The sequence below is a fragment of the Oncorhynchus clarkii genome, chromosome 16, assembly GCF_045791955.1.
Source record: "Oncorhynchus clarkii lewisi isolate Uvic-CL-2024 chromosome 16, UVic_Ocla_1.0, whole genome shotgun sequence".
NCBI classification, from domain to species: Eukaryota; Metazoa; Chordata; class Actinopteri; order Salmoniformes; family Salmonidae; genus Oncorhynchus; species Oncorhynchus clarkii.
The window spans coordinates 45,560,740-45,584,282 of record NC_092162.1 but is presented as its reverse complement, the minus strand read 5'-3'; the positions used below and the strand labels follow the sequence as shown (position 1 = coordinate 45,584,282).

Genomic DNA, 23,543 nt, shown 5'->3' with positions numbered 1-23,543 from the left:
GCAGCTATTTATCTTCACAATCTACTGGGAACTTGTTTTTCACTCTTCTCTCTCCCTCCCTCCCTCTCTCTCTCTCTCTCCCCCTCTCCCTTTCTGTCTCTCTCTCTCTCTCTCTCTCTCTGAGGCAGCTGGTCAAACAACCCAGTGCCGGTGGCTGTACTGATAAGGCCAAACAGATCATTACTCTTCTCACAAAGAGACACCACACACCAGCTCCAGGATATCAACTGTTCCAAGAGCTCCAAGTTACAAGATATGAGTCAAAGCTAGCAAAGAAGAAGTACCACTCTCTCTTACTACTACTACTACTCACTCAACATACAGTAACTTCCCTTAAAATGTATACTATAGTACAGGGATCATCAAGGAGATTCAGCCTCAGGAATATTTTTTTATTGAGCGGATGGATGGTCAGGGGACCAGATTTAATCATTTGTAGACTTGAAATTGTTCGCAAGAAGGCCAAACAGATGTAATATTTGACTAAAACATAAATCATGTCAAACCTTGCTTACATTTGTATATACGATCACATCTACAGTATATCTCTCTATAATGTGCAGGAATACTTTGGAACAGTTTTACCAAATTAAAATGATTTGGAACGTATTTGCTGTTGTTTTTACAGTCTTATACGCCCCGCAAATTTTTAAGCATTTGTTTATATTAATAATTTTTTTTATTTGTGAAAACTTTGGGGGTGAAGTACAATCACTGCAGGCCAAATTCAGTTGGGGAACCCTGCTATAGTACAACCCAAGTGATACAGAAGGGCTGTTTAGAGTGGATACCAGCCAGTGTTAAAGCCTGTAGCACTGTGTCTCTGTATCACTATAGTGATTGGTTTCATTGATTAACTGCAGTAAATATTTGGCCAGAGTAGCCACCTCCTCTGGCAGACAGTTCCACTTGACTCACTGGCAAAGCAAGATCATTGATACCACAAGAATAGAGTCAAAAACATAACTTGGATCATTATATACACGCAACATTCAAGTTTTGGACAGTATAGAACACTTCATTTTTAAATATGCTAAAGAGTACTGTGAATTACCTACAGAATTCAAAAAGCCATCATTGTAAGTGAGATACCTTTTCTATTTGGAATAAGATTCTATCTGACTGTAACTAATTCCATAATGAACCATTTTCCCCTTAGGGCCAGTGAGGTCCAACACTATAACTGTAGAGCACTCATTGTAATTAGATGGATAGGCACTTAATGCATCAATGTAACTGATCAACAAACATAATCAATTAGATACAGTTACACCATCTGTTTGCTCCAATAGCGCACAGTGCCTTCAGAAAGTATTCATGCCCCTTGACTTATCCCACATTTTGTTGTGTTACAGCCTGAATTCAAAATGGATGATATAGATTTTTTTTCTCTCACACTTCTACACACAATAACCCACAGTGACAAAGTGAAAACCTGTTTTTAGAAATGTTTGAATAAGAAATACATAAATATCTCATTTACATAAGTATTCAGACCCCTGAGTCTATACTTATGTAGAAGCCCCTTTGGCAGCAATTAAAGCTGTGAGTCTTTCTGGGTAAGTCTCTAAGAGCATTCCACACCTGGATTCTGCAACATTTGCACATTATTATTTTCTAAATTCTTCAAGCTCTGTCAAATTGGTTGTTGATCATTGCTAAGCAAACATTCTCAGGTCTTGCCATAGATTTTCAAGTAGATGTAAGTAAAAACTGTAACTCGGCCACGCAAGTACATTCGTACAGCCACCATAACATGATACAGCCACCATATGCTTGAAAATATGGAGAGTTGTACTCAGTGATGTGTTGTATTGGATTTGCACCAAACATAACACTTAGTATTCAGGACAAAAAGTGAATTGCTTTGACACATTTTTTGCAGTATTACTTGTTGCAAACAGAATACATGTTTGGAATATTTTTTGATTCTGTACAGGTTTCTGTCTTTACCCTCTGTAAATTAGGTTAGTATTGCGGAGTAACTATATACAATGTTGTTGATTCATCCTCAGTTTTCTCCTATCACAGCCATTAAACTCTGTAACTGTTTTAGTCACCACTGGCCTCATGGTGAAATCCCCCAGCGGTTTCCTTCCTCTCCGGCAACTTAAGTAGGAAGGACGCCTGTCTCTTTGTTGTGACTGGGTGTATTGATATACCATCCAAAGTGTAATTAATAACTGCACCATGCTCAAAGGGATATTCAATGTCTGCTCTTATTGCACACAGAGTGGATCCATGCAACTTATTACATTTGACTTAAGCACATTTGTACTCCTGAACTTATTTAGGCTTGCATAACAAAGGAGTCGAATACTTATTGACTCGAGATTTCCGCTTTTCATTTTGAATTCATTTGTAAAAATGCTAAAACATAATTCCACTTTGAAATTATGGGATATTGTGTGTCGGCCAGTGACAAAAAAATCAATTTTAAATTCAGGCTGTAACAAAATGTGGAAAATGTCAAGGGGTGTGAATAGTTTCTATATTTTGTTGATTCCGAGTTTCCCAATAATTTCCCAATTTCTTTAATTGACGGCTGAGCTACACTAACAGTAATGTGCAGCACTATGGCTGTAAACATTTCACAGTGTAAACTGTAAAGCCAGTGTGAGTAATGACCTCTGTCTGGCACAACAGCACAGAACAGACTGCTGAAACTTCCTCTGTTTTTTTAATCAATTCAGCAGCACTACAAGATTTTTGCGAAGTTCTGGTACTCATCTGCTTTTCAGACAATTGTATTAATCTAAGCAGTGTGTGTGTGTGTGTGTGTGTGTGTGTGTGTGTGTGTGTGTGTGTGTGTGTGTGTGTGTGTGTGTGTGTGTGTGTGTGTGTGTGTGTGTGTGTGTGTGTGTGTGTGTGTGTGTGTGTGTGTGTATGTGTGTGTATGTGTGTGTGAGTGATAGACAGAGCGTGCTATCACAGCAGAAGCAACAGGGCTGGAGCCCCAAAGGTCCTCTGACTGGCTGCTCTTTTGTCTTGAAGCACAAAGAAGCACAGATCCCTCAGTGATAACCAACCTCTCCTTCAGACTCACACGGCAATTGATTCGCTACACTGATATCACCATCTAGCAAAACAACAAGAACGAAAAAGAAATACAGTACGTTTGACAAAATATAGAGTTGAACTTCAAAACTAAGTGGTGAGCCAGACACCTTAAACTTTGAAGTTAGAATAATGCAAGTATAACTTAATCTCAACAGCACGCATTGATCAATGAATACCTTATTAAACAAGTATAGTGTGAACCCACTGCATAGACGGTCTTATTACAGTACATTCACTGTTGTAAATGGAGCATCCTGTCTCCTCCTTCAGACTGGCAATCTGTTCATGTGTAAATAAGGCCACGTGCATTCAATAATGTATCTCCGATCTGGTCTGGCTGTGTGGAGCAGATAGAGGGAGGCAGGGAGGGTTGAGGCAGATTGGGCGCCAGTTTCAGCAGGCAAGCAGGTCATGTGCTCTTGAGCAGAGTATGTGAGCGGAGCAGAGATGGAGCGGAGTGTGCCCAATTTGAATGGAGCTTGGCACGAGATTCCCAAAAGGTTAGAGCGTTGGCCTTCACGCCCACTCCAATTTCGCTCCAGTAGCGCACACTTCATGAGCTCAGTGCATTCCTGTCCCAGCATGCACTTGTGTGTTGCTATAGCCCCTTGCATTAGCTACTGTCATGGAGTTTGCAAAATATTTTCATGAAGAAACTAATAAAAAACACACAAGTGCAAATTCAAAGTGACTAACAAAGATGAGCAGGACTAAGCGCAAGCAAGGGAGTGCGGTGACGTGGTGTCCACAACTAAATAATAATTGTGAAAAATAATCTGAAAAGACACGTATCAAATCAAAATCAAATCAAATTGTATTTGTCACATGCGCCGAATACAACAGGTGTAGGTAGACCTTACCTTGAAATGCTTACTTTCAAGCCCTTTAACCAACAATACAGTTCAAGAAATGCTGTAAGCATGATGGTGTAATCCTACTTACTATGTGCTATGTGCAGAAAGGAACGAGGTGGGTAGATAAATCACATGCTGACCACAGCGTGTGTTGCAAAATAAATGTACACATACATGTTATTCAATCATTGCACCCACACTGCTCGCAAGCATCTGCGTAGCCAGGTGATAAAATAGAAGTTGGTTCTATTTGTGATGCTTGACGCGCTGCAAGTCCCGCCTCTCCCATCTCCTCATTGGTTTTTAGGAGCATTTACCCACATGTGTGAATGAAAGATGAACTGGGGTCCACACTCCAGACCGGTTGGTGGTGGTAATGCACTTTAAAGTTGGTTGCAGCCTGAAGGAGGAGATATTACTAGAAACAAACTCGGTTCACCATTTTATCTGTGGATTAATTGTCAGAGTAGAGGACCTTGTGCATTTCAGGTAAAATAACAACCCAATGTTTATATCCCAGGACAAATTATCTAGCAACAGCAAGCTAGCTAGCTAAATTGCCATAAATGTTTAATGCTTTTCGACCTGTCCCCAAATTAATATAGCTTTTTCAGAGTTTGTTTTGATATTTCAACCTGCGTGTCCTGATCGTGTCTGGTATGGATGGACAAAATCAACATGCGTGTCCTGATTGTGTCTGGTATGGATGGACAAAATCAACATGCGTATCCTGATTGTGTCTGGTATGGATGGACAAAATCAACATGCGTGTCCTGATTGTGTCTGGTATGGATTGACAAAATCAACATGCGTGTCCTGATTGTGTCTGGTATGGATGGACAAAATCAACATGCGTGTCCTGAGTGTGTCTGGTATGGATGGACAAAATCAACATGCGATGACGCACGTGGACGCAAGCGCACAAGCGTTGTGGTCAGCATGTAAGTGTGTCATTGTAGCAAAGTATTTATAAACAAAAAATCGGATCTCTTAAAAGTTTAGTTCATTTTTGTTCTATTATCTATACAATAGGTCATAATTGACTTTGGCCCAATTATTTTGCCTAAAGACCATTAGGACTCGGCATCTCTGCCCAGCCTGGCAAAAGTGGACAAAAGGGTGTTTATCATCCTCAGTGGCTCCACAAGGCTGCTGGCCTGCTCTCCAGGCACCATCACTGCTGGTCTGCTCTCCAGGCACCATCACTGCTGGCCTGCTCTCCAGGCACCATCACTGCTGGTCTGCTCTCCAGGCACCATCACTGCTGGCCTGCTCTCCAGGCACCATCACTGCTGGCCTGCTCTCCAGGCACCATCACTGCTGGCCTGCTCTCCAGGCACCATCACTGCTGGCCTGCTCTCCAGGCACCATCACTGCTGGCCTGCTCTCCAGGCACATGAGCCTGAAGACAGACTGGCCAAACTTGTGTTTCTAAAATTGAATTCCAAGGCATTGTAGACTGAACATAATAAGATGTTTTTTGTTTAATTTGCATTTAATTCTAAGTAAGCAACAGCCGTTATGGCCAATTTAGAGACTATAATGATTTAATACAACAAAATGTGGTTTAAATGCTGAGAGCTTTATGTCCCTGCCAGCCTATTGTGTCGCACTCGCAAATGCTTTACAATGTATTTCTTTGTAGGCTTTAGCCTTGACATAATTGAAATAATATAGAATAAATCATTCATTTTTGTTGCTTTTTAGGCTCCCTGTCTGGCTCCTGACCTATTGTATTTATATGCTGTTTAATATGACATGTAGTTTATTTGAAATGATATGCGCTTCTTACATTCACATTTTCATGTTTATTTAAATACTTTTCACTCAAACCATGTAGTTTGGTTTCAATACTTTAAAACCAAATGGTAGGTCCAGATAGTCCCAAAAATACATGGGTGCTGGTTAAATTGTGATTTTAATGAATGGAGCGAATTTGGAATGACAGTTTGTTTTTTGTGAGTGCGGAGTGGTTTTTAGCAGAGCAGTTGGAAAGGACATGGAGCTCCATTAACGATGAGCGGGATTTCTGACCACTCAACTCTGCTCACATACTCTGCCCTTGAGGAATAAATCAGCATAGGCCTGAGCTGTAGAGAAGCGGACGCTAAAGAAACGAGCAGCTTTGTGTGTACAGCGTCTTTATATCAGGAACCTGCATTCATCATTTCTATCCCTAAGAAATTCAATTTTCCCTGTGGAGACGTTTAAGAAGCAGGCCAAACAATATCAATCACTTGGGTTCACAAACAAACTTTCAGCACTAGGCTAAACGGGGCAGGCCTGCTGGGACCATTGCATCACTGAATCCTTTAGCCAACAACTTTTTATATTCTTCAGGTTTAAAGAGTCAAATAGTTGATACATAGACGCATGGGCTCAACTTTCACTGGGGACCGGGGGACATGCCCCCCCACATTCTGAAATTGCATTTATACCCCCCCTCCCAGTTTTATCATTGAAATGTGATGCAAAACGAGGCAACGGTGTGCTTTAGGACCATGCGGACACCGACGAGCGGTCGGGTAGGCTGTTTGGAGTGTTTATCCAACTGAAGTTATCCAACTTCTAAAACCAAAGTTGCGCCCCTGCATAGACGTATCTTTTCCGATAACCTCCTGAAGTCCTTTTGCCACCAGTTTCAACCCAACAGAGGGGTCTTTAAAGCACTTCACACAGGGAGCTCTGTCTCTTTAAACTTCCTCTCTGGACCCCAGCATGAAGTGGTAAAGTAAGACTCAGCATTGCCCTTTGAAGTTGAGGTTGGTTAATTATTCCAAAATATTGGCCCTGTATCCTGATGAATACACTGTCTATAGCTGCAGTATAGGCCTACCTTGAAATATTTTCAGCAGTGGCCTGATAGAACAAGGTGTGCATTCTGTATGTGCTTGGTTATTTGGAGAGTGGAGGGGGGGTATTTAAATATTTGAAAGGAGTAAATATTCAAACGGTAATTGTGCTGAGAAGCCATTTGGCCATTTCATTTTAATTGCACTTTCATATTTCACTAGCTGCATTTCACTAGCTGCATTTCACTAACTGCATAGCCAGCACCATACCAACCAGCAGCATACCACCCTGCATCCCACTGCTGGCTTGCTTCTGAAGCTAAGAAGGGTTGGTCCTGGTTGGTCCCTAGATGGGAGACCAGATTCTGCTGAAGTGGTGTTGGAGGGCCAGTAGGAGGCACTCTTTCCTCAGGTCTAAAATAAATCCCAGGGCAGTGATTGGGGACACTGACCTTGGTAGGATGTCGTCTTTTGAACGGGATGTTAAAACAAGTGTCCTGACTCTCTGTGGTCACTAAAGAGCCCATGGCACTTATTGTAAGAGTAGGGGTGTTAACCCCGGTGTCCTGGCTAAATTCCCAAGCTGTCCCTCATACGGTCGGTCACCTAATCATCCCCAGCTTACAATTGTCTCTTTCCTCTCCCCTGTAACTATTCCCCAGGTTGTTGCTGTAAATGAGAATGTGTTCTCAGTCAACTTACCTGGTTAAATAAAAATGTAGGGTGGGGTGAGTGACTTGCTGCATCCATTGAGCAGAGTAGTGTTGAGAGATGCCAACGTTTAAAGCAAAAGTAAACTGTTTGTAAAATAAATGACTGATCTTTTTGGGGTGATTCCTATTAAAAAGTGCCAAACCACAACCTGGCGCGGTCATGTTGGTTGAGCCACATACATGTCATTCAAAATAAGATCGATCCCTTCCATCTCTACTGTATAACTACAGTCTCATTTGACATTGTGCATTTGTGACTCAATTCAGGAATCTAGGCATATGTCGCACATCACTACACTGTGTGCAGAATTATTCGGCAAATTGTATTCCTCAGGATTCATTTTATTGTTGAACAAACACAATGCTCTCAGTCAATCCAAACCTGAATGTTTAACCAAGGAAAAGTGAGTTGTGTCTTTCTCATGGGAATATATAAGTGTGCACAATTATTAGGCAATGATATTACAAAAATAATTTATCCTAACTCACTTGCTTATTCTCAATTTTTAGAGTAAGTGTAACAAATAAGTAACACAAAATGACAATTAAATAACATTTTTGCCTTTCAAAAATATTCAGTGACCAATATAGCAACCCTTCTTTTCAATAACTGCCATGAGCATTCCATCCATGTAGTCTGTCAGTTTCTTGATCTGTTCACAATCAACTTTCACTGAAGCAGCAACCACAGCCTCTCAAATGCTGTTCAAAAGAGGTGTATTGTCTTCCCTCACTGTAAATCTCACGTTTGAGAAGGGCCAACAAGTCCTCAATAGGATTTAAGTCAGGTGAGGAAGGGGGCCAGATCATTATTCAGGCATCTTTGAGGCCCTTGCTGGCAGGCCAAGCAGTGGAGTGATCCAGCCACAGTCCCATCCATCTGGTCCATCAAGAGTCACTCTCATTTCATCTGTCCATAAAACCTTTGAAAATTCTGGCTTCAGGTATTTCTTTGCCCAATCTTGATGCTTCAACTTATGAATCTTATTCAGCGTTGGTCGTGTTTCAGCCTTGACCTTGGCCATGTCTCTGAGCACTTGACACCTTGCACTTCTGGACTCTCTAGGTAGGTTGCAGTTCTGGAATATGGTGACACTGGAGGATAATGAGTTCCTGGTAGCTTGATGTTTAATTCTTCTCAGTTCTGGAATATGGTGGCACTGGAGGATACTGGGTTCCTGGTAGCTTGACGTTTAATTCTTCTCAGTTCTGGAATATGGTGGCACTGGAGGATAATGGGTTCCTGGTAGCTTGACGTTTAATTCTTCTCAGTTCTGGAATATGGTGGCACTGGAGGATAATGGGTTCCTGGTAGCTTGACGTTTAATTCTTCTCAGTTCTGGAATATGGTGGCACTGGAGGATAATGGGTTCCTGGTAGTTTGACGTTTAATTCTTCTCAGTTTTGGAATATGGTGGCACTGGAGGATAATGGGTTCCTGGTAGCTTGACGTTTAATTCTTCTCAGTTCTGGAATATGGTGGCACTGGAGGATAATGGGTTCCTGGTAGCTTGACGTTTAATTCTTCTCAGTTCTGGAATATGGTGGCACTGGAGGATAATGGGTTCCTGGTAGCTTGACGTTTAATTCTTCTCAGTTCTGGAATATGGTGGCACTGGAGGATAATGGGTTCCTGGTAGCTTGACGTTTAATTCTTCTCAGTTCTGAAATATGGTGGCACTGGAGGATAATGGGTTCCTGGTAGCTTGACGTTTAATTCTTCTCAGTTCTGGAATATGGTGGCACTGGAGGATAATGGGTTCCTGGTAGCTTGACGTTTAATTCTTCTCAGTTCTGGAATATGGTGGCACTGGAGGATAATGGGTTCCTGGTAGCTTGACGTTTAATTCTTCTCAGTTCTGGAATATGGTGGCACTGGAGGATAATGGGTTCCTGGTAGCTTGACGTTTAATTCTTCTCAAGTCTTTTGCAGTTAATTTGCACCTTTTCTTCTCCATGTGTTTTTTGCACCCCAGTTGACTATTCACAACAAAACGTTTGATTGTCCGGTGGTCACGCCTCAATAGTTCAGCTATTTCAAGAGTGTTACATCCGTCTGAAAGGCATTTTAGTGTCAGTTAAATCTCTTTTTTGGCCCATTTTACCTGAGGTAATGCAGCTGCCTAATAATTATGCACACCTTGATAAGGTGTTATTCACTTTCGTCACACCCTCCCCTCATTTAACAAATACATATCACCTGAAAATGATTAAATCCAAAAGCATTCAAGTTTATATGGTTTGGCGTTGGAAAATGTGCATAGAAATAATGATAAGATCAGAATACTCACTTGCCTGTTAATTGTGCTCACAGTGTAGGGCCTCCCGGGTGGCGCAGTGGTTAAGGGCGCTGTACTGCAGCGCCAGCTGTGCCATCAGAGTTCCTGGGTTCGCGCCCAGGTCCGTGGGGCGACGCACAATTGGCCTAGCGTCGTCCGGGTTAGGGAGGGATTGGTCGGTAGGGATCTCCTTGTCTCATCGCGCACCAGCGACTCCTGTGGCGGGCCGGGCGCTAGCCAAGGTTGCCAGGTGCACGGTGTAGCCTCCGACACATTGGTGCGGCTGGCTTCCGGGTTGGATGCGCGCTGTGTTAAGAAGCAGTACTGGAATATGGTGGCACTGGTTGGGTTGTGTATCGGAGGATGCATGACATTCAGCCTTCGTCTCTCCCGAGCCCGTACGGGAGTTGTAGCAATGAGACAAGATAGTAGCTACTACAACAATTGGATACCATGAAATTGGGGAGAAAAAGGGGTAAAATTCAAAAAAAAAAGTGTAATTCACAGGAGAGCCATTTGAAATGTGTTTTTTTGGGGGGCAGAAATGCCTTCTGGAACATGTGAACTTTCATGTGCCTTAATAACAAACTTGTATGCAATCTGTAAATACGAATAAAATTGTTAAATTACGAGTCTAGTTGGTTTAGCCACAGACAGTCAGCAACCTTCCCACTAGCTGAGATAATGAGTGGGCTGGACATGCTGAGAGATGAGTTCGGATTGGTCTGCCATGTAGCACGCTTTGTCTATTTGAGCTGGTCAGTATGTGTAGGTAATCCTGTCTAACACATTTTTTAAAAACATATGGCATAGTAGGACTGCAAAAGTGTTGCTCTCCACTTTCTGGAGGACCGAGTTTTGAAATCAGTGGAATTAGAGTATGATAGCTAAGGAGATGGATTACATCTTCAAACGAAGTAAGGGCAACCACGTCATCCATGACAGGGACAAGTGTATATCCCATGTATCCCATGTAAGGTAGCTAGCTATATTTTCAGATATTGCACATTTCTAATTCTGGCAGAAAGTCGTTTTCATTTCAAGTTAAAGTGTACTGTTAGCTAGATAGCTAACGTTAGCTGGCTGGCTCGCTAGCTAACGTTAGTGTATGATCTGTGTAGTAATACTATTTGTATCTCAGAGCCATTTGCTTTGTTAGTTATAGCCTAATGTTAGCTAGCAAAAAAGCGTAAATTGTGCCCAGCAGCACAGTTGCGGTCACCAACGCTCTGGATAACAAAAAACAGCCGAACCAGCTCTGCTAGGGTGAGTAAAATGGTCAGAGTGAGCTGTTCTCTCATTTGTGTCTGGAAGTAGCTAGCAAGCTAGCCAACATTAGCCAGTTAGCTTGGGAGCTTGGGTGCATGACTGCTGTTTTTAGGACAGAATGCTCGGATCAACGGTTAAAGAAATGGGTGGGGCTAAAGCTTAAGAGGGTGTGAACGATGCTGAATGGGTGTAGACAAAGAAGAGGTCTCCAGTAGGTCCCAAAACATTCAAAGGCCATTTTCTCAAAGGTGAGGATACAAGTTTAGTAACTTTTAAAGCAGAATTACTTTCTCATTGTTCCTCAACTATAGTGTATGATATACAATTTTCAAACTTTTTTAGTCTCTACTTTTATCCAATGTTAAAAACACAATTTCAAATGTTGCTATATAAGACCGAATCGAGCCGGTCGGTCATATTTGTTTTGCCTGAATTACTGAGTGTTCTTAAACATAAAAGGTATTCCAAGGCAGCAAGTGCATAGCTGACTCTTGTAAAAGCAGCCATTTGAAATTAGCTCATGTGTGGCTCTGTGTGTTGTTGACAGTTTGACATGAGTGGTGTTGAGCCCGCTGGGCTGTAAGTGGTGTTACAGAGTCCCACGGGCCCCTCTGAGCTACACACACGGCCCCATGCACACACAACTACAAACACACACACACCCTTGGCACATGCTCCACACACCCTTTCATAGGGTCTAATTAGAGGGGCAGGATATTATGGCTGACACAGCAGATGAAAAGGAGTGTTGTTCAGGCTACCATGTGGAACTCTCTCTCTCTCTCGCTCTAGAAATGGGGGTGAATAACATACAGTCTGAAGTTTACATACACTTAGGTTGGAGTCATTAAAACTAATTTTTCAACCACTCCACATATTTCTTGTTAACAAACTATAGTTTTGCCAAGTCGGTTAGGACATCTACTTTGAGCATGACACAACTTTTCCAACAATTGTTTACAGACAGATTATTTCACTTATAATTCACTGTATCACAATTCCAGAAGTTTACATACACTAAGTTGACTGTGCCTTTAAACAGCTTGTAGAATTCCAGAAAATTGTGTCATGGCTTTAGAAGCTTCTGATAGGCTAATTGACATAATTTGAGTCAATTGGTGGTGTACCTGTGGATGTAATTGAAGGTGTACCTGTGGATGCATTTCAAGGCCTACCTTCAAGGCCTACCTACTCAGTGCCTCTTTGCTTGACATCATGGGAAAATCAAAAAGAAATCAGCCAAGGCCTCAGAAAAGAAATTGTAGACCTCCACAAGTCTGGTTCATCCTTGGGAGCAAATTCCAAACACCTGAAAGTACCACGTTCATCTGTACACACAATAGTACACAAGTATAAACACCATGGGACCACGCAGCTGTCATACCGCTCAGGAAGGAGATGCATTTTGTCTCCTAGAGATTAACGTACTTTGGTTCGAAAAGTGCAAATCAATCCCAGAACAGCAGCAAAGGACCTTGTGAAGATGCTGTAGAAAACGGGTACAAAAGTATCTATATCCACAATAAAATGAGTCCTGTATCGACATAACCTGAAAGGCCGATCAGCAAGGAAGAAGCCACTGCTCCAAAACTGCCATAAAAAAGCCAGACTACGGTTTGCAACCATCGTTATGTTCGTCGTTATGTTTCGCTATGTTTGGAGGTAAAAGGGGGAGGCTTGCAGGCCGAAGAACACCATCCCAACCGTGAAGCATGGGGGTGGCAGCATCATGTTGTGGGGGTGCATTGCTGCAGGAGGGACTGGTACACTTCACAAAATAAATGGCATCATGAGGATGGAATATTATGTGGAAATATTGAAGTAACATCTCAAGACATCAGTCAGGAAGTTAAAGCATGGTCGCTAATGGTTCTTGCAAATGGACAATGACCCCAAGCATACTTTCAAAGTTGTGGTAAAATGGCTTAAGGACAACAAAGTCAAGGTATTGGAGTGGCCATCAGAAAACCCTGACCTCAATCCTATAGAACATTTGTGGGCAGAATTGTAAAAGCGTGTGTGAGCAAGGAGGCCTACAAACCTGACTCAGTTACACCAGCTTTGTCAGGAGGAATGGGCCAAAATTTACCCAACTTATTGTGGGAAGCTTGTGGAAGGCTACCCGAAACATTTGACCCAAGTTAAACAATTTAAAGGCAATGCTACCAAATACTAATTGAGTGTATGTAAACCTCTGACCCACTGGGAATGTGATGAAGGAAATAAAAGCTGAAATAAATCAATCATTCTCTCTACTATTATTCTGACATTTCACAATCATAAAATAAAGTGGTGATCCTAACTGACCTAAGACAGGGAATTTTTACTAGGATTAAATGTCAGGAATTGTGAAAAACTGAGATAAAATGTATTTGGCTAAGGTGTATGTACACTTCTGACTTCAACTGTATGTTAACATCCTGTATAGATCTATGATTTAGTTTATTAAACTTCAAGACGTGACATGAAAGCAATTAGGCATCATATACGGTATTATTTCTGCATTCAGAAATAATAATAACCTCTCTTGGACTGACTCATCGAATTCACTTACTAAACGCTTTCCTATGGGGAAGAGAAACTTCTTCAAAGTAGCCGTCTACTGATCAATGAATTCTGCTTGTCTGTCTTGGTTACTACAGACAATGACTTGCAAGGCAGGTCTGTGATGAGGTGAGGGCGATCGGGACACATTGCTCCCCGAGCCTGGATCGATCGCAGAGAGAGATCTATTTCAGTTCTAATGGCTCCTCAGTACTCTGATATCTCTCCACTCTGGCCCGGGCAGCACTGTGATGGATGGCTTTCTGTGGCCACAACCACTCTCTCTGCCACGCAATCAATAGAGACCCAGCCCAGTGAGAATGGACAGGACAGAACAAGTCTACTTGAATCTTCATGACAGAGGAAAAATGGCAAGTTTTATTCTTTTAACTATGATAGATAGGATGGAGTAGAATGGAAGGGCTGAAATGCCTTGTGTTGGAATAATCCATTCAAAAGGACTTGTTTGGAGAAATGAATAGGCATGCACCGTGGAAAGATCCTAATCAGATTAATAGTCATTAGCCTAACATTTCATGTTTTATCAAGTGTGACTAAATCAGTATGTACTTCATCTAATTGGCCAGTGAGGATGTCCACGGGGGACAGGGCAGGTCAGAGTAAGAGTGTCCTCTGCTGGACAATGGAGGGATTGATACACTTAATTAGCCCTCAAGGAGCTGCCGAAGGGGTGACAGTGTCAGCTCTCAAGTGAAAACCATATAAAAACGAAGGGTGTTTTCACACTTGGTCCCTTTCAGACAATTTTTGTGAACTCAGTTCGCAAAAACTTTTTGTGCAGTGCAGTGTGAACACTCCAAAGGAACTCAGACCCCTCAAAAGAGCCCCTGAAGCGAACAAGTTGGGTACTACCAAAGCATCTCCAGAGTGCATAAAAAGGAGACTCAATGGTCACGTGGAATTTTACAGCAGTCATGACTCATGATTGTACAATTTTCAATCACAGCATTGTTTCATCTGCAGTTCTTCTTCTGCTATTCCGTGACCAATAATATGTACCTGTTAATAGTATCTTCTTATTACAATTATTATACATTTTAGCCATTTAGCAGACACTCCAGAGTGACTTACAATTAGTACATTAAGATAGCTAGGTGAGACAACACATCACAATCGTATTAAGTAAATAAGTACATTTTTATCAGCAAAGCCAGTGCTAGCGGGAAAAGAGAAGTGCCTTTTTTATGTCTCATCTCTTAACTAAATGCAATCTATTAGCTTCCAAAATGTAAGTAGGTATATCAAGCTGTCCGATAACACAATCTGATGGAATGGCTTGCCCTGCACTTTGTAAAAACCCAGAGTTCATTGAGTGAATGTTGGAATGTTGCGCCGAATGCAGTGAAATGTTTACTTACGAGCCCCTAACCAACAATGCAGTTAACAAAAACTAATACGGATAAGAATAAGAAATGAAAGTAATAAGTAATTAAAGAGCAACAGTAAAATAAAAATAGCGAGACTATATACAGGGGGTACCGGTAAAGAGTCACCGGTTAGTTGAGGTAATATGTACATGAGGTAGAGTTATTAAAGTGACTATGAATAGATGATAACAACAGAGAGTAGCAGCGGTGTAAAAGGGCGGAAGGGGGGGGGCAATGCAAATAGTCTGGTAGCCATTTGATTAGGTGTTTAGGAGTCTTATGGCTTGGGGATAGAAGCTGTTTAGAAGCTTTTTGGAACTAGACTTGGCGCTCCGGTACCGCTTGCTGTGCAGTAGCAGAGAGAACAGTGTATGACTAGGGTGGCTGGAGTCTTTGACAATTTTTAGGGCCTACATCTGACACAGCCTGGTATAGAGGTTCTGGATGGCAGGATGCTTGGCCCCAGTGATGTACTGGGCCGTTCGCACTACTCTCTGTAGTGCCTTGCGGTCGGAGGCCGAGCAGTTGTCATACCAGGCAGTGATGCTCTCGATGGTGCAGCTGTAGAATCTTTTGAGGATCTGAGGACCATGCCAAATCTTTTCAGTCTCCTGAGGGGGAATAGGTTTTGTCGTGCCCTCTTCACGACTGTCTTGGTGTGCTTGGACCATGTTAGTTTGTTGGTGATGTGGACACCAAGGAACTTGAAGCTCTCAACCTGCTCCACTGCAGCCCCGTCAATGAGAATGGGGGCGTGCTCGGTCCTTTTTTTCCTGTAGTCCACAATCATCTCCTTTGTCTTGATCACGTTGAGGGAGAGGTTGTTGTCCTGGCACGGCCAGGTCTCTGACCTCCTCCCTATAGGTGGTCTAGTCGTTGTCGGTGATCAGGCCGCTGTTGTGTCATCTGCAAACTTAATGATGGTGTTAGAGTCATACCTGGCCGTGCAGTCATGAGTGAACAGGGAGTACAGGAGGGGACTGAGCATGCACCCTTGAGGGTTCCCTGTGTTGAGGATCAGCGTGGCAGATGTGTTGTTACCTACCTTTACCACCTGGGGGCAGCCCGTCAGGAAGTCCAGGATCCAGGATCCAGTTGCAAAGGGCGGTGTTTAGTCCCAAGGTCCTTAGCTCATTGATGAGCTTTGAGGGCACTATGGTGTTGAATGCTGAGCTGTATTCGCAGAACTCACATGGCACATCATGTCTAAACTATCCCTTAAAGTCCCGTTGTAATATGTCCTGAGCCACAGACCTAATGGAATACTTTATGAACTCAATTATTTATCTATTCAGGAGGTTAACATATGTTATTCACTCCCATCCCCTTTATATTAGTCCCCTGAGAGAGAGATATAAGCATAGACCATTTTATAGCAGGAAAGTGAAAAGACAGCACCAGCTGAAGGGGCTGCTAGAGCTACTAGCTATTTATTGTTGCATAAAATAAAGAAGTTGGAGAAACTTTCTCTTACACATTTTATATATGGTCATCATGGTCATAATATGGTTTAAGCGTGTCCAATTATCATGATCCATGTACCGTCACTTATTAAAACCTCTTAGGGATCCCTTAAGCTCGAATCCCATTACCGGGATAGATTTGACAACATCCGGTGAAATTGCAGAGCGCCAAATTCAAACTACAAAAACATAAATATTTAACATTCATATAAATACACATGTAATACATCGAAATAAAGCTTACCTTCTTGTTAATCTTTTTGCAATCCCAAATGTCTCAGTGACACAATGAATGGTTGTTTTGTTCGATAAATTACTTCTTTATATCCCCAAAATGTCAATTTATTTGGCGCGTTTGTTTCAGAAATACACCGGTTTCAACTCGCCCAACATGACTACAAAATATCTAATAAGTTACCTGTAAACCTGGTCCAAACATTTAAAACAACGTTTCTAATCCAACCTCAGGTACCCTAAAATGTAAATATTCAATCAAATTTAAGACGGAATAAACTGTTTCCAGAGAAAAATAACGAGGAGCCTGTTCACGCGCTCCTGTTCACGCGCACCAAAAGACTTGAGTCCATCTGAGTGACACATGGGAAGAATAGGACTACTTCTTCATTTCTCAAAAGAAAGACATCGAACAATTTCTAAAGACTGTTGACATCTAGTGGAAGCCATAGGAACTGCAATCTGGGCCCTAATAAATCAGGTTTCCCATAGAAAATCATTGGAAAACACAATGACCTCTAAAACAATTTTCCCTGGATGGTTTGTCCTCAGGGTTTCGCCTGCCATATAGTTCTGTTATACTCACATACATTATTTTAACAGTTTTATAAACTTTAGAGTGTTTTCTATCCAATACTACCATGCATATGCATATCCTGCATATTTGCTTTGGGCACGCTTTTCATCCGGACGTGAAAATACTGCCCCCTATCCCAAAGAAGTTTTAACATAAGTGACCCACAGTAACCTAAAGTAATACAGCACAGAGCATACTGTCATGGTTCCACCTGTCACCAGAGGGCGGAAACGACTGTCCTAGAGACATTAACGACACTCAAGTGTGTCTTATTTACTCGCTATGATTTCCCTTTTAAAAGAGGTGTGCTTAGTCTTGTCCTTTGCAGAAGCTTGAATTGTTTACAGCATGCAAGCATTTCCTGAGTGAGTGTTTGAGACTTAGTGTGTGTTGTTTTTCAAGTGTACTGTGATCCTGCGGCTACCGTTTCTCAGTAAACTATTATGTTTATCCTTAACCAATGATTCCTCGTTTGGTCTCTTCTCTACACCTGGGTCCAACCTCATCACGTCACACATACAAATTCACAGTGGGTTGGTGGTGAGCTACGTCAGCCAACATAGTATAATTGTATGACGTCATGACTATTGATGGGACTCACTACAGGGGTGTAGGGCTGGGAATTACCAGGGACCTCACAATATGATATTATAACGACAGCTAGAGCCCACAGCATGCAGTCAGTCAGCTAGTATAACGATCTGTTATTCGATTGTTATGCATAATCTTTTCCAGCATGTCCATGAATATTTACACACACTCCACATATATGAATAATCCAGTAGAGACAATTAGTGGTTGCTAAGATGTAAAGATGTAGACATACTTATGGAATGCCTAAATGTGTTAGCTAATGAATAGTCTTCAATAGTACAAAATCCATAAAGGTCTTCAATATTTCAGCACCATGGACAGCTGAAGCTATGCAGCAGTGGCTGTGAGGTTGTATGGCGTACTAGTTACTAGTATACAGTACTGCTCTCACCTGTACAGTATTCTCTTCACAGTCAACTAAAATCAGACAACCATTGACCCCTAATTATGGACCCCATTATAGTGACACTACCACTCTGGCTGCTCAGTGTGCAGTGTCACCATCGCAGAGATAGTCTGACTGTGTGAGGGTCCATAAGCATCAGAGGCCCGCTAAATGACTTTCTTATCTGAAAGACTCCAGAAGCAGCTTGCTATAGGGCCACATGGACACTGCACAGTAAACACTCTTTACCACACTCTCTCTCTCTCTGTCTTTCTCTCTCTACAACATGTGGATGCTATGCATAATATCTTTAGCAGAGAGGAGCAAGAGGTCCCTCTTCCTCTAGACTACCAGCATACAGGAGAGGAGATATGGCTCAGAGTGGTGACTTCAGACTCGTACTCTGCTGCTGTGCTATGCTGAGGGCGAGGATAAAGCTACTAAGTAGGTGTAGTAAACATGCAATCCATGCAGTATGAAACGCTTGGTTTCAGGTCCACATCACTGGGGCGGCAGGGTAGCCTAGTGGTTAGAGCGTTGGACTAGTAACTGGAAGGTTGCGATGGAACCCCCGAGCTGACAAGGTACAAATCTGTCGTTCTGCCCCCAGTTAACCCACAGGCCGTCATTGAAAATAAGAATTTGTTCTTAACTGACTTGCCTAGTTAAATAAAGGTAAAATAAAAAATAAAAAACTTTTGTTGTACCTATTCAATGTGAGAAAGGTGGATTTTGAGGTTTGCAAGTACTATGTACAAACACCCTTAGACAGACACTTCAGTAGGACTTTCTTATGTTTAACCTTCCCCACTCTAAGACACCCTGTCTCCATGACCACACAGAGGAGAGGTGGTCACGGCCATCAACCCTGTTCACATTCTAGCAGGATAAAAACACTTCTGCTTCACCGCTCTCAATCTACACACAAGTCTTATGCTAAACACACAGATCAGGTGACAGAAACACATTTCATGCTGTGCTATTTCCGACGAGCAGTCTTCCATCAAGACAGGTCCTTTTGAAGTCACCTCAGCCAAGTGACAGGGTAAACATGAGGGGGGGTGGGGGGGGGGGGGATATACTGATGATGCCGAGGGGGGGGGGGGATATACTGATGATGCCGAGACACATCCATTTACACCAGAGGTGTCAAACTCTTTTTGTGTCCGAGGTCGCATTCGGTCTTCAATGAGGTGTGGAGGGCCGCACTGAAAATAGTTTTGATTTCCTCGCCGTAAAATGTGCAAAATATACTTCTCTATTCATAGTTTTTAGAATTTTCGATGCTCCCGGACTGTCTAGCTTTATTTCGATAATTATCAGCGAGCTGGACCCAGTCAAGAAACTGTATGAATGTAGGTCCATTATCATTTCTACACCATTGAGTTTGTTTCCCTTCCCCGAATTAGTTTTATTTTTTTGTATTTCATTTTTTACTCAAACCACCCGCGGACCGTCCGTATGTTTGACACCCTTGATTTACACACTTAGGAAACAGCTAGAATACATGATGGGTTATGTTTTTCATAAGGTCTGTGTGCATAAATTACTTTGCAGGGGACATGGTATTTTGATGAATGTATAGGCTATTCCATGCGCCAGTTTAACATTGAAAGACCAAGTCAGATATGTAAATATATCATTTCATATGTATAGGCTCAGCAGGAATCATGTAATGAAACCAGGCAAACAAAAATAAAAGGCCTGACTCAAAGATTAGCATGTATCCCCAGGAAACACACCTGAATAAATAAGCACCCACAGAGCTAAGCCAGTGACGCAAACATTAGGTAAATATAGCAGAATTACAGAGGCAGAGAGGAGGGTGGTAGTGGTGGGTGACTCATTCCAAAGCCATTAAAGAGAAAGTACTATCTCGCACTCTAATAAGCTGCTAGCTCTAGTCCAGTTGGCATCACATCTGCATCCCAAACACTATTCCCTACACTGTGCACTACGTTTGACCAGAGCACTATAGGTGCACCATATAAGGAACAGGGTGCCATTTGGGGCACAGGCCACATCTTTAGCAGTTGTTGAAACAGCAGCACACAGATGCGGTCTCCAGATAAATAATTAATTGCAGAGGAAGCGGATGCATCCATCCCTCATGCCTTCAAAAAAAGCATTAGTACCAACATCCACCTCTAAACAGTGTTTGTGCTACAGTAACTATCTGCCTGGCCTGCAACATCTACAAAGAACACTGAACTATAATTACCACTGCATTGATACCAGTTTCCTTCCAATAACATAGTTATCAGTACACACATGTAAATTACGAACAGGAATAGAAAGATAAAAAAAGTAATACAAATGTAATGTTAATCCAGTGTGTTCTACCATTTAGCTCCTGAGCATCCTTGAACAACACTGATCCTACTAATTACAAGCATGTAATTGAGACAACACTGACAGTGCTATAATTTAGATGATGTTCATGGAGAGAGAGAATGAAGGAGAGGGCGTGAGGAAGTGAGAGAGAATGAACATTTTAGAACGAGAGAGAATGAGGGGGGGGGGGGGGGGAGAAAAATATTATGATGTACCCAGACTTCTACAGGACACAGTGTGCTCCACACACAGTGCAGTCAGAACACAAGCAGCATTATGAAAGAAGCAGAAATCATCATCTCCTGAGCAGCCAGCCAGCCCAGCAGCCTCACACAAACTACTAGCTACCGCATAAATAATTCATGATATAAGATCTGGCGGAGCTTTAGTGGAAATTGACTGGGAGAAGTTCAGAGGCTTTTCTCTCTCTCTCGTCAGCTAGTCCTGATGCACTGGAGGGAGGATAATGAGCAGCACTGAAGGGCTGACTGTCTCCCTGTTACACACACTGAATGTAGGTCTGCTGAATGCTAACTACTGTACTGCTTAAGTTGGAGATAATGGGGAATGGTAGGTTTTATCTTTTGGATATCAATTTTGTAGAGTGCAGTTATATCATTCTACTTGGTAAATAACTATATAGTATTAGTACAAAGCTAACATTTTCCTGTTCTGATATTCTAAATCATTGGCTTTATGCCAACAAAGGTAAATGAGGTCAGGGAAGGGCCCATTAGGACAACGAAACAAGGTAGGAGGTACACTGGTGCCATCCATTAGTGAAACATGAGCCAAGAATCAGGTTCACCTTTTTAACCACAGAGCTCCAAAAAATGTACAGTGTGAAGTAGATGAATCAATATGTTCTGGATTTGGACTCATTTACTGTACATGTAAATACATCAGGAGACCAATAACACTCTAAAACCCATCATGTGCTTATTGGCCTTGTAAAGTTAAAGGGATACTCTGGGATTTTGGCAATGAGGCCCTTTATCTACTTCTCCAGAATCAGATGAACTCGTGGATACAATTTTTCTGTCTCTGAATGCAGTTTGAAGAAAGTTGCTAACTAGTGCTAGCGCAAATGCTAACTAGAGTTAGCGCTATGACTGGAAGTCTATGGGTATCTGCTAGCATGCTAGTAGATACCCATAGACTTCCAGTTATTGTGCTAATCCTAATTGGTTCACAAAAACTCTCTCTAACTTCCTTCATACTGGACACAGAGACAAAAACATTGTATCCACAAATTCATCTGACTCTGTGGAAGTAAATAAAGGGTAAAAATCCTGAAGTATCCCTTTAATCTACCGCTATATTCATAAACCATACCACTAATGACATTCAGTTAATATTTAGGTGAGGGCTACATAATTCACATACAAGACCTATGGGACCTTATCAATAAAAAAATCCCTACATGCAGTGGCACCCGCGGGATATGTTCCCTAAAGTTCCCCCTGACAGTCCCAGATCCCTAGAGACACACAGACAGACAGACAGACAGGAGTCTATTAACAGCTGGCCTCAGGCTACTGTCCCCAGTGTCCGTGTGAATCCACAGAATCCAGGGTGAGAATGGGATTTCCAAGGACACGTTCCTGCAGCTGAGCTCATAGGGAAAGTGCATTTTAAAGAAGCCTTAGTTCCTTTAAGGGACCAGATAGAACATCCTCAAGAATAAACTGAAACTATGCGGGTTTCACAATGCTTTTAAAAAAAGAACATGGGGACATTAAGTAATAACAAACAAAATTCTGTTTTAGAAGGAGCCACATTGTCAACAGGAAAATCTTCCCACACAGTGACAATGATGATGACGATAATGATGTTGCTGAGCTGAGCCATAACGTAACTATGTTAAAAAATAATAGAAGACAGTCTGTTTTTGAGGGAGTGTCAGAGTAGAGCGAACTCACTCTGCCTCCTCCTGAGTGTCCATACAAGCTCCCAGTGCCAACACAGAAACAGAACAAGGAGAGCAGAGCAGAGTCACTCCTGGAAGCATAAGGGATGGAGGGACAGAGGATGTAGGGAAGGAGCAAGGGATGGAGTGGTGGCCGGTAAGGTTACTGGGTAGAGTGGCTTAGGGGAGAGATATTTCAGAAACCCTGATATGCAGTCACTGTATTCTATTAGCTCCTCAGAACATAAAAACTCAATTTAGGCAATGGCAAATGCACTTGTTACCCCAAAGGACAACCTTGCCCAGGGATGGGTTGGGACCACAAAAATATGAACTCATCATGAGGGGTCACAGTTGCCAAACTAATTTTATGCAATTCTACAATTTTGCCATGGGGTGGAAATGAAAAAGAGCTGTTTTATAGCGAATTTCCTGCAATTTGACACATTATGCCATAGGGTGGAGAGAAATATTTGCAGAATGATATCCGAGTGAGACTGACTAACAAAACCGATTGTGGCCCCTGGGCCGGTAATTTGACCATGATAACAAGTTTGGATAGCTGGCCACTAAACGAACTTAGCAATCTAAAAATGTGAGCTGACATGGGCTAATTGACTGACTATCAGTGACTGACATAAGAGAAAAACTGCTGATGCACAACCACAATTGTATATTCTACTTGTGTATTCTACTATTCTAACTCGCAGCATTTAGTTAAGACCCCGATCCCTGCCCTAGCCAAAGAGACACATGATGTGCACTTTGTTATGTCATTAACAAAAAGCCTCTCTCTAATTTAAAATTGCTTGGGTAAATCAGGTCTGGATAGCCTAATTCTTTAGATGATACGATTTAGGGAAAAGAAAGATCTTCTTTATGCAACCAGTGTTGCCATCTGGTGCTCCTGGAACGGATATGTAGACTTCCCTGAGGACATAGGGTTATGGAAAGGGTCAGACATGCAGTCAGCCCTGCGGCCACACAGAACCATGACACTCTTAGACCATAATACATATCCTGAGTGTAAAAAAACATTATGTACACCTGCTCTTTCCATGACATAGACTGACCAGGTGGAAGCCAGGTGAAAGTTATGATACATTATAGATGTCACATGCTAAATTCATTTCAATCAGAAGGAGAGG

At 42.1% G+C, this 23,543-nt stretch overlaps 1 protein-coding gene across 2 annotated transcripts in view; it reads right to left on the bottom strand.

Moving 5' to 3' along the window:
* Positions 1-23,543, bottom strand: part of LOC139368582 (rap1 GTPase-activating protein 1-like) — a 124,482-nt gene that overhangs the window by 96,379 nt on the left and 4,560 nt on the right. The gene's annotated exons all lie outside the window — the stretch shown is intronic.